The following is an 11,617-nucleotide window of genomic DNA, read 5'->3' on the forward strand; positions in this document are numbered from 1 at the left end:
CAAACTTTCTGAATCCTCTGATCTAACAAAATCAACATACCTCTGGCACTTAAGACTTGGTCATATCAGTCTAGATTGGATTAAGAGACTTGTGAGGGATGGTCCACTCCAAGCCTCTGCAATAGGTTCACTACCTACTTGTGAATCCTGCATAGAAGGAAAAATGACTAAGCGACCTTTCTCCGATAAGGGTCGAAGAGCCACTGAGTTGCTGGAACTAATACATTCTGATGTATGTGGTCCGCTCAACCAACAGGCACGTGGAGGATACGAATACTTCGTTACCTTCACTGATGATTACTCAAGATATGGGTTTGTCTATTTGCTTAAACACAAATCCGAGACCTTTAACGTATTTAAGGTCTTTAGGGCTTTAGTGGAAAAGCAAACTGGCAAAGTGATCAAAACCCTTCGATCTGATCGAGGTGGTGAGTATATGTCTGGAGAGTTCGATGACTTTCTTAAAGAAGAAGGTATCGCTTCTCAGCTTACCGCACCTGGCACACCTCAACAAAACGGAGTGTCAGAGAGAAGAAACCGAACTCTTATGGAGATGGTTAGATCAATGATGAGTTACTCATCACTCCCGCTTTCCTTTTGGGGATATGCCCTCGAAACACCCGCCTACATTCTGAACCAAGTTCCGTCCAAAACGGTTCCTGGTACTCCTTATGAACGATGGACTGGCCGTAAAGTGAATCTTGGCCGCATCCGAATTTGGGGTTGCCCTGCACACGTGCTGAGGCAAAAGACTTGCAAGTTGGCTAGTAGGTCAGAATTGTGCCTGTTTGTAGGATATCCGAAGGAAACCAAAGGTTTTACTTTCTATAGTCCCGAGGACGATAAGACTTTCGTTAGCACGAATGCTCGTTTCCTTGAGGAGGACTTTATGAAGGATGCGAAACCTAGAAGCAAAATTGTGCTTGAAGAAAATTTGGGTGAGGAAGCTTCTACCTCATCTGTACGAACTGTTCTTACCCCAACTGAAACACAACCTAACTAATCAGAATCTCGTCAAGTAGTACTTAGACGTAGTGGGAGGGCTACTCAAAAGCCTGACAGGTACATGTCTTATGGAGACTCTCTTGTAGCCGTCTCCGACATGGATGACCCTGTTTCCTATAGCCAAGCGATGGCTTGTTCTGAATCAAACCTTTGGCTTGACGCCATGAAAGTTGAAATGCACTCGATGTATGTCAACAATGTCTGGAAACTTGTAGACCTTCCTGAAGGGATTAAACCCGTAGGGTGTAAGTGGATATACAAGAAGAAAATGGGTCCTGATGGGAACGTCGAGACGTTCAAAGCACGACTTGTGGCGAAGGGTTATACCCAACAAGAAGGGATTGACTATGAAGAAACCTTCTCTCCAGTCGCGATGCTTACATCCATCCGCATACTCCTATCCATAGCTGCAGCTCTCGACTATGAGATCTGGCAAATGGATGTCAAGACAGCCTTTCTGAATGGCAATCTTTACGAGCGCATTTACATGGCTCAACCAGACGGTTTCGTGGATAAAGGTCAAGAGACCAAGGTTTGTGAGTTGCTTAAATCCATTTATGGACTAAAGCAAGCATCTAGGTCATGGAATATTAGATTCGATGAAACTGTAAAGAGCTTTGGCTTTGAACAGTCAATAGATGAGCCTTGTGTTTACAAGTTAATACACGAAGGTAAAGTTGTGTTTCTGGTACTATATGTCGATGACATACTTCTCATTGGTAATGACGTGGGTAAGTTATTTGAGGTTAAGGTCTGGCTAGCAAAGCAATTCGATATGCAGGATCTAGGAGAAGCCGCATACATTCTGGGAATCCAAATCTTTCGAGATAGGAAAAACCGGACCCTGTCGCTCTCTCAAGCATCTTATATTGATAAGGTGATGGATCGCTTCTCGATGCAAGACTGCAAGAGGGGTCAAACACCCTTTAGGCATGGAGTTTCACTCTCTAAGGACCAGTCTCCCAAGACTGCACAAGAGATTGAAGACATGAGGAGAATTCCTTACGCGTCTGCCGTAGGAAGCCTTATGTATGCTATGCTTTGCACTAGACCTGACATCTGTTTCGCCGTTGGCGTAGTTAGTCGTTTCCAATCTAACCCTGGACCCGAGCACTGGATTGTTGTTAAGCATGTTCTTAAGTATCTTCGAAGAACTAGGAACTTGATGCTTACATACTCAGGTACTGACCTGACTATGACGGGATATACCGACTCCGATTTTCAAGCGGATAAGGATTCCAGGAAATCCACTTCGGGATCTGTGTTCATCCTTAATGGTGGAGCTGTTGTGTGGAGAAGTATTAAGCAATCTTGCATTGCTGACTCCACAATGGAAGAAGAATATGTGGCTGCTTGTGAAGCATCCAAAGAGGCTGTATGGCTTAGAAAGTTCCTTAAGTATTTGGAAGTTGTTCCAAACGTCGACGAGCTCATGACCCTTTATTGTGATAATAGTGGGGCTGTCGCTAACTCAAAGGAACCTAGAAGCCATAAGCGCTCTAAGCATATTGAGAGGAAATACCATTTGATTCGAGAGATCGTGCAGCGCGGAGACGTGGAAGTGAAGAAGATCTCAACAGTGGACAACCTCGCAGATCCATTCACCAAGGCCCTAGCGAACAAGGTCTTCGACCAACATCGTGAGGGATTAGGCATGAAGGACTACACACACCTTCTTTGAGTCAAGTGGGAGTTTGTTGTCAATGGTGCCCACAAGAAGAGTTGTAGTCTTTATTTTGTACATTTGATGTAATAAAGTCTCATGAAGACTCTTGCTTGTAATTGCCTATCTATTCATTAATAAAGTTGAAACGTTCATTCATTCTTTCTTTGTTTGAAGCTTTATGATAAAACCTTAGTCTTTTAGTCCATAAACAAACTTAACAACTTACGAAGAGACAAATGTAGATTTGCATGAACAAACTCTTCGTAGTTTGCTTAAAACGATATATTCGCAATCTTAGGGTCAAAGGACTATTGACCTCAGTATGATTGTTAGAAGAATCTATGATGTCTGCTTATGAGGCATTGAGAGTTAGAGACTCTATAGTTCTTCTAGGTATCTTCCGAAGGTACTGAATTGACCAGTGCACTTCTAGAGACAATATAAGAACAAACCATTTAACCTCTTATGTCTCGAAGTCACTATGTATGAATTGCATCATGCTTACCTTAATCCTGAAATGAGACATGCCATTTCACACCTTAGTATTCTCATTTGAGAAAGTCAAAGTTCGGACTCACTATGTGATTCCGAACAAGGCCTATTGGTGAAGTACTAAGTTGTGAGTCTGTCATGAGTAACTTTGTGAAGTTCTCATAGATATGGAATTCATGTACAAGATTGCTGAAATGCAATATATGTCACCTCATGCTTTGTTCCTTGGAGTGTGAATAAATGAACTGGCCAGTGTCCAAATTGAGTCCTGACTCTTTTGGATGAAATAATGTGACTTGTTAGCTCCTCGTCAATACATTGTTTCTAACTTATTCACAAGCGACAAAGGAGTTGAGGAAATAACAGCTAGAAGGGTAAAATGGTAATTTAGTAAATCCCGACTAGCTGATGACATTCATGAAGGGTAAACATAGATAATATTCAGTGGATCCGCTCATCATAATTAGGTCGAATTCTTGAGTAGAAAATAAATTCATTTGAACCGAGAGATTTTCAGTGTCAGCTCTTTAGTGGAGTCAGTTGGCATCACTACTACATAAAGCACATTAGAAGACATGAGATTTAAGACGTTCTCTAAAATGCACGACTTTAATAATCTAAATTTCCGTTTGGATTTTCAAGTCATTTAAAAAACGTCTCAAATAAACTTTTGAAGTCAATAAAATAATGTCTTCAAAAGATATATAAAAAATATTTTGAGTCATTTAAAAAATGACTTGAAATGCGTATATATTTTTAAGATGTTTAAAGAATGACTTCATAATTTACTTGAAGTTATTTATTAAATGACTTAATAAATTAAATCATATCATTTAAGTCATTCAATAAACGTCTTGTAATATTTATAGAAATAATTTTACAATTATTTTTATATATTATTTTTTAATTTATTTGTAAATTATTTGTACTTTCCACGTAGACAAATAAATCTCACGTGGCAATGAAAAATAATTCCACATGATATCAGTAAGCTGTTACATATAAAAACAAGGTCAAAATTATTAAAAGCAAAACTTTGATTCATAGCAATTGTATCCATTCTAAAAGCTATTTCGTAATATAGGTTGCTTTACTTTTAAAAACGACAGTTTTGCTTAAACACACATCCTATCCTGTCGTTGTAACAAAAAAAAAACAATTCTCCTCCAATCTCTTCATGACCCTCACGCCCTTGAAAAGAAAGAGGCTAGGAGATGGAATTGGAGACGAAGCTGGAGCTGGTGACGAAAGCGCCGTCGGAGAGAGAGCACATGTTCGACAAGGTGGTGAGGCGAGCGATGTGGGGAAGCTGAACAGGCTGGTGATACCGAAGCAGTACGCGGAGAAGCACTTCCCTTTGGACGCGTCGTCGAACGAGAAGGGCCTGCTTTTGAGCTTCGAGGACTCGGCCGGGAAGCAGTGGCGCTTCCGCTACCCCTACTGGAACAGCTCTCAGAGCTACGTCATGACCAAAGGCTGGTCCCGCTTCGTCAAGGACAAGAAGCTCGACGCCGGCGACGTCGTCTCCTTCCACCGCTCCCTCCCTGACAACCACCTCTTCATCGACTGCCGCCGCCACCCCCCTCCCCCGCCATACTCGCTTCCGCCTCCTCCCTACCACCACCACCACCCCTACAGGCAAGCCTACGCCCCCCCGACTCCTCACCTGGGCCACGTCTTTTACCTTCCGCCCCTGCCCCAGGCCGTCGTCTTCGATTCCGTGCCCGTGCCGCCACAGCACCATCTTCCCAAGGCCACTGCCAAGCGGCTGAGGCTCTTCGGGGTCAATATGTCTCGACTGCGGCGGAACTAGGGGCCCTCGGCGCAGACTCTGCTATTTATTCTATGTATGCCCTGTATGATCTGTATTACTTGTTTTTTTTGGTGCAGCAAATCAATGACCATCCGATGGTGATCCAGGCGAGGTAATTTCCGGTCAGGATTGGGCGGTCAGGATGGTGATCCGATGGAATCCTCTAGGTGCTCGACAAAATGTCTGAGACAAAAAACAACGTTTCTTCTAGACTCAGAGGTTTGTTTCCTAAAAAAGAGAATTGTATTTTTATCCCATGCCCATTTGACACGTTTTTTTTATTCAATCATACCCTTCTTTATTTCTTCAACAAAAATATTCACTGACCTGCAAATCCATTTTCCAATTTCTGTTTAAGAAAACCAGGGCAGGAGTAACTAGGTTTGACTGAGCAAACGTAATAGAAGAGTAAAGAGGTAAACTTATTCTTCTGATGCATTTGAAGTTGATCACCTTTTATTTTATTTACTCTGATGAAAACGATTTACATAGAAGATTACAATTCGGACGTGTTGTTAATATACCCACGTAAGTCAGTTTCCTTTTTTTTTTTTTTTTTTTAAAAAGTCAGTTTCCTTTTTTTTCTCTGAAGATGGTTTTGTAGGACGTTCCTTTTTTTTATTAACGTAATTAGTTTCCTTTAAAACTCATATATATATATATATATATATATATATATATATATATATATTCAATTTTTTATTATTATTAGTCTTTCAGAAAATAGAGAAAAAAAAAGGAAACCTACTATTTTTTTTTTGTTCTGAAACAGTTTTCCACGTTCTCTGCCTTCACTGTGCCCCCGTCCTTCATGATTTTTTTCAGTCCTTCCCATTGTTCGTCGAGTATGTGCAGACACTGTTTCTCTTTCGCCGACATTTGCTGATTCCAGCGGTTAGTATATATCTATACTTGACGGTTTCTGGCTGTTTTTTTTTTATCTTCTGTATTTGACTCTGTGATGAATCAGTCTTTGTTTCTGGCTTTTTATTTTATCTTCTTTGGTCGTATATGTGTGCCCACTAATTTCAGACTTGGTGCCAAATTGTTTAATGTGGACTGATTAAAGTTCTTTCGCATATAGTTGACTCATTTGAGTATCGCTTTTATTATTTTGTCCATGTTCCTCTTTTATTATTTTGTTCTTTAACCCTCTGCGTAGGGGTCAGTTTTCTTTTGGAGATTTTCGGGTCTGTAATGTTTTTTCTTCGGCTAAGACGATTTTCTCAATAAAAGACCCGAGTTTCTTTAAAAAAAAAACTAGTGGGTTAGGACTCCGTTTGTCTCCGAAAGCTCCTTCTCCAACCGAGGTTTCAGATGGGTCATCAGCAGATGTACAACCTGGTTTATTTGGAACCATTACAAAGAGAATAGTTGACTCTTCGAAGAGTGCAGTGAAGGCTGTTTCTCAGAACAAAAGACGGTATCAGGTATGGGTATAGTTTGACTTACATTTTTTTTCTTACTATTAGCCACTTTACTGGTTTGTATCTTGAATACATTGATTCACATATAGAAAAAAGTCTATGACTATCTAGCTATATATATTTCCAATTAGTGTTGCATGATCGTGAATTACTTATCAAAGCACTATTATTTTGTATAAAAATTTCTAAATAAAAATCAATGATGGTGATGTCAAGTCTGTCTCCTTTTCCATTTTATTATATATCCTCAGTAGTTGCACAATTGTAAAAAAAATTACCAACTCCGTATGTATGTATATACATGTAATATATTATATGCGACTTTTGAAATTATTGCTATGGGCTTCCCTGCTGGGAATATGAGTTCTGGGTTTTTTTGGATATGTTGAGGTTAGCATGAAAAGATCCTTCTTCTCCTTTTGTATGTTTAGTTTTTTACCCTTTTGTAATATATAAAATTGAAATGTGTTGTGCAGGGGGTTTACAGAAACCACATAGAAGATGTCATTAAATTTTTTGAAACTCATCACAAGGTAATAGCTCCTTTTTGTTGATATCATATTAATGAAAAACATATGACTTTCAAGATCCCTGTGAAATGGAAGAAGTCATTAAATTTTTTGAAACTCATCATATGGTAATAGTTCCTTTTTGTTGATATCATATTAATGGAAAACATATGACTTTCAAGATGCCTGTGAAATGGGGTGTGCTTTTTTATATCTTACTAATCAGTCTTTTTTGTTCAAAGGTTTCTTGTGATGATTATTGATGATATATTTCATGTTTAGTCTTTCAATCATAATCACCCTTTTCTTTTTCCCATCATAATTTATTTATTTATGGTCTATGAGCCCCCATACATCAGCCTTGGTTATGAATTAATTCATCACAGATGATATGTTGCCTATATTTTTGAACATGTCATCTCTGTGTCCGAATGTCTAAGGAAATACTGAACCGTCAAACTTCTCTTGTACTTGCTTAGTGAATTAGCTGGTTCAATCTACTAGAAAATTTCAGAGAATGTGAAATCGGATCACAAAATTCCGTTGTTTATCATTTGTGTCAAGATGGTTAACTTAAATAATATTTTTTGTGCCAAATCTGTAAAGAATTTGTTATGTACATTGCTGCATCCTTAACTTGCTTTTGACATGTACAGGGGAAGTATAAAGTGTACAATCTTTGCTCGGAGAGGCTGTACGATGCATCATTGTTTGACGGAAAGGTGAGTTGGCTGATGATAGGCTTTTAAGTTAGGATTTCTCAACTTAAGTCTGGCTTTATTGTTAAGCTCCAGTATCTATTGAAATGACTTGAGGGATAACAATTTAAAAGGTTGATTCTGTTTGGAATGTCCATGAGAAAGTCATAATGATGAATCTGATACATATATACCTTTAGCTATACGGAAAAAATAGCAACAGTTCAATCGTAAGCCTTTATTTAGTCACGTTAAAGGCTGAATCTTTATGAAAGTTAGAGCTTAATGCAGTATATCACACAGCTAATTATATAACTGTTTTTCTTTACTTTAGAAAATGTCAAGACAAGAATTGCTAAATGGAAACTTCTTATAATATATATATTACTAGGTGTTAGTGAAAAGTCATAATGAGCATTACAATTACCATTATATGTAGTTTTCCACTTCATATTACAAACGATAATGTTTTTTTAGCCACCAAATCTATCATACTTGATGACACCTGTTCATAAATGCCACATGTCAGCATCAACTTCCTTCATTACAAATTAACTTTCTCCCACTCTTGTAATATGTCTGCAAGTTTTTTAACATTTTTTTTGCTTTCATTTTAGAGCCCAAGACAACCATCGACTTTCGAATGTGGCTTTTATGTACTGAGATTCAAGCATGACCTTATAACTGCACGTGACTTTTACACTGTTGTTGATTCACATTTAAGTGTATATGTGTGTGTGTGTGTGTATATATATATATATATATATATATTAAGCTGCACTTACGCACATATTCTGCACTTCAGTGCACTACCAGGTATATTTGAGTGCTAGTCTATCTCAGAGGTACCGTTAAAAAATGTGATTTCTTTCATACAGGTATCTACCATAAATAAAAATGAAATTAGCTAGTTTCTACCAGGTTTCTAATAGTTATACAATAAGATTGCCAATAATCTTCCCTTTTTCAGTTATATATTTGGTTTGTATGTATTATTATTGATATAATCTTTCCTGACCTCTTTTTGTTATTTTGAAAATGTAGTTTGATAAAAGATCATTATATACGGCTGCTGAAATCAACGAAGTTAGAGCTATTTGGGCGGAATGTGTAATTGAAGGATTACAACTTAAAGTCTAACTAGAAGTTATGCAAGAAAAATGAATGCAGCTTCTTCCCAAGGCATGCTCTTTTTTACACTATTTCCATTTGAATCCAATACTATAGTTGTTTTTGTTGTCACTACATTTATGCTGTATTGCATTATTGCACTTTGGATTAATATATTGCATTTTGGATTGTTGATGCCAATTTGAGACTATAAATGATTTTTTTTTGTTATGCTATTTGTAATTATAGATAAGGTATAAAAAATATTATGAAAACATGATCAGGTATTAAATATATTATGAAAATATTTAAATTTCTCAAAATTAATAAATTGACGCATCCACGTCAGCATCCCAAATTGACTAATAAAAACGTCTTCTAAATTGCACCCATTTAAAAATAACGTCTTCTTTATTAAAAATAATAATAATAACGTCTTCTTAATATAATTCCACGTCAGCGATATGCAATTAAGACATAAAAAATGTCTTAAAAATGAGTACATGTCAGCAACATTGATTATGTCAGCGTTTATTACGTCGTTTTTTAAAGAATTATAAAGACTCTTATAAAACGTCTTCATAACTTGTCCACGTCATCTTTTATTGATGACGTGGAACCATTTCAAGTCGTTTTATAAAGAGATTAAAGTCTTTTTTTAAAATTCTATAAAGACATATAAAAAATGTCTTTAAAGACCCCTCCACGTCAGCATTTCTTTGTCTACGTGGACACTTTTCTAAGTCATTCTATTCAAATATTAAGTCATTTTTTTAGGTGATTTGAAGACATTTGAAAAACGTCTTGAAAACTATAGACTTTTTAAGTCACTCACCTAGAGGTCGTTTTCTGGTACGACTCGGAATGTATTTTAAGTCACCATTTTGATGTCTTAAAATGTGCTTTATGTAGTAGTGCATTAAGCTAAACTTGGAAAAGGTTTGTGAACTTTTGAGTCCAAGTGTTTAGCTAAAGCTTTGTTCATTTGGGTCCATGAGGTCACTGTCACGAATCACATCGATAGGAATAGTTAAACTGGAAGCTAAGTCAAAACAAGAACGAAAATAGTCAAAAGGGTATTTTTGTCTTTTGAGACAAAGGATGAAATGAATGTCAATAAATTTTTTGACAAGTTCATTTGATGACTTAATGTCACTCGGCCATGACTTGATCATTGGGCCTTGTGAATTAATTTCATTTCATAAGAATTTTATTGAAAATTCTAAATGGGTCTTTTCTTATGTTGTCATGAACAAGTGAAGAAAATTCTAGAAGCCTTTTCTAGAAGATTATGGGAGCCTACCCTATAGAGAAATAGGAGAGTTTATTTTGTGCATAAATGTATTTAGATACTTGCCAAAAGAAAAAGAGGAAACAAATTTCCCACACATGCATGTGGAATTTCGGCCAAGTGAGAAAAGGGCAAGCCAAGGAACAAAAAAGGAAACAAATCCAAGCCTCTAGGAGGCAGCCTTGGGCGCCCAACATGGAATGGGAAATAAGGGATTTTTGCTCATGAATATGTGATATTCTATAGAAGAGGAAAGTACCTTATTGAAGGTAAAACCTCTCCTATAAATAGGAGCCCCATTCCTCACTTTTCATTCATCCTAAGTTTAAGAGATTGAGAGACTCTCTCTCTAGAACTTGGCCGAAAATCCTCTCTCTCTCTCTCTCTAGTTTATTTTCGATTTTTTCTTGTCTTGGCACCTAGGTCCTCACTCGACCTAGTGTTTAGCTCTGCGACTTCGAGACTTGTTCTTAAGTCGTAGTGTTTAAAAGTGCCCACTCACTGATTCCTTCTTTTCGAGTGATTTAGTGATAGAAACTTTCGTGGTTGCTCGAGGTGCCGAGGAAAGAAAGAGAGACGTGCTGCGAGGGGAGACGAGCGTTGCAAACTTTCCACAAGCTTCTTCAAAGTTCAAGCTTCAAGAAAGGTTAGTAAACTTCTAGCTCATATTGGTTTTTAATTACATGTACTTGCACTTGTCTAGGTTAGTAAAAACTGTTTTACTTGTAAAAGAAAATTTTTAAAATTCCGCCGCTTACCGAAGCGTTAATTATTTTCTCAAACCCTAGATCGATTCCAACAACAATGAGACAAGGCCTCCCCTCGGTGGATTGTTTTTCAAAGTCGATCTTTTGGACTAAGTGGTTGGTTACACACTTAGACTCCATCCCTAGTAATCCTCCCTCGAGGTCTTGCGAAAGGATGTGAGTGATCAAACTTTTTTATAAGGTGGCTAGTCAAATATGATGTATTGATATCTTGGCAAAGCATTAAAGATGAGTCATTTACTTATGAAAGGAGACTCGTTGCGGCCTTCACTCGAAGGCGTAAAGTGTCATTTCGTTTATAACACCTTCGGATTTTTCTTGTCTTGTTCATCCTAAAAACTTAAACAAACTTAAATCCTAAACAAAAAGACTAATCATTAACTTGTTTCAACTTAACTTCAGCAAGATGTCTCCCAACCATCTCTCAACCATCCTTTCCTCAAACAAACTCGAAACGGAAAACTACGTAGACTAGGAACGTAACCTCGACATCGTCCTTACCCTAAACAACCACAAATGGGTACTCACCACCACGTGTCCTCCTCAAACAAATAATGATTAGACTCAAGAGGACAAAGACGCCTTGGCAACCTGGCTCCGCTCCTATGATATTGTGAGGGCTATATCTTAGCATCTATGAACAATGTGATGCAACAGCAACATCGTGTCATTGAGACAACCGCTGACATGCTCTACAATCTCCATGAGATGTTTGGAGGGAAAGTGTGTCAGGCCAGACAACAAGCAGTCAGACAGTTTATGAAATATCACATGAAGGCTGGGACTCCTGTCAGGGACCATATGATGCTGATCATTAGTTACCTGAATCATATGGAAAT

At 37.7% G+C, this 11,617-nt stretch overlaps 1 long non-coding RNA gene across 2 annotated transcripts; it reads left to right on the top strand.

The window, feature by feature from the left end:
- Nucleotides 1-6,248: 6,248 nt before the first annotated feature.
- LOC149395163 (uncharacterized) lies at nt 6,249-8,930 on the top strand. 2 transcript variants are annotated; one of them, XR_016297301.1, is made up of 4 exons: nt 6,249-6,406; nt 6,880-6,936; nt 7,569-7,634; nt 8,655-8,930. It is a non-coding gene; the product is annotated as an uncharacterized LOC149395163 (long non-coding RNA). The 2 variants fall into 2 exon arrangements; XR_016297302.1 differs by lacking the exon at nt 8,655-8,930 and adding an exon at nt 8,228-8,325.
- The last annotated feature ends 2,687 nt before the right edge of the window (nt 8,931-11,617 follow it).

Source organism: Urtica dioica, chromosome 5, assembly GCF_054948205.1.
Source record: "Urtica dioica subsp. dioica isolate 48M chromosome 5, U.dioica_male_clone48M_v1_H2, whole genome shotgun sequence".
Classification (NCBI taxonomy): domain Eukaryota; kingdom Viridiplantae; phylum Streptophyta; class Magnoliopsida; order Rosales; family Urticaceae; genus Urtica; species Urtica dioica.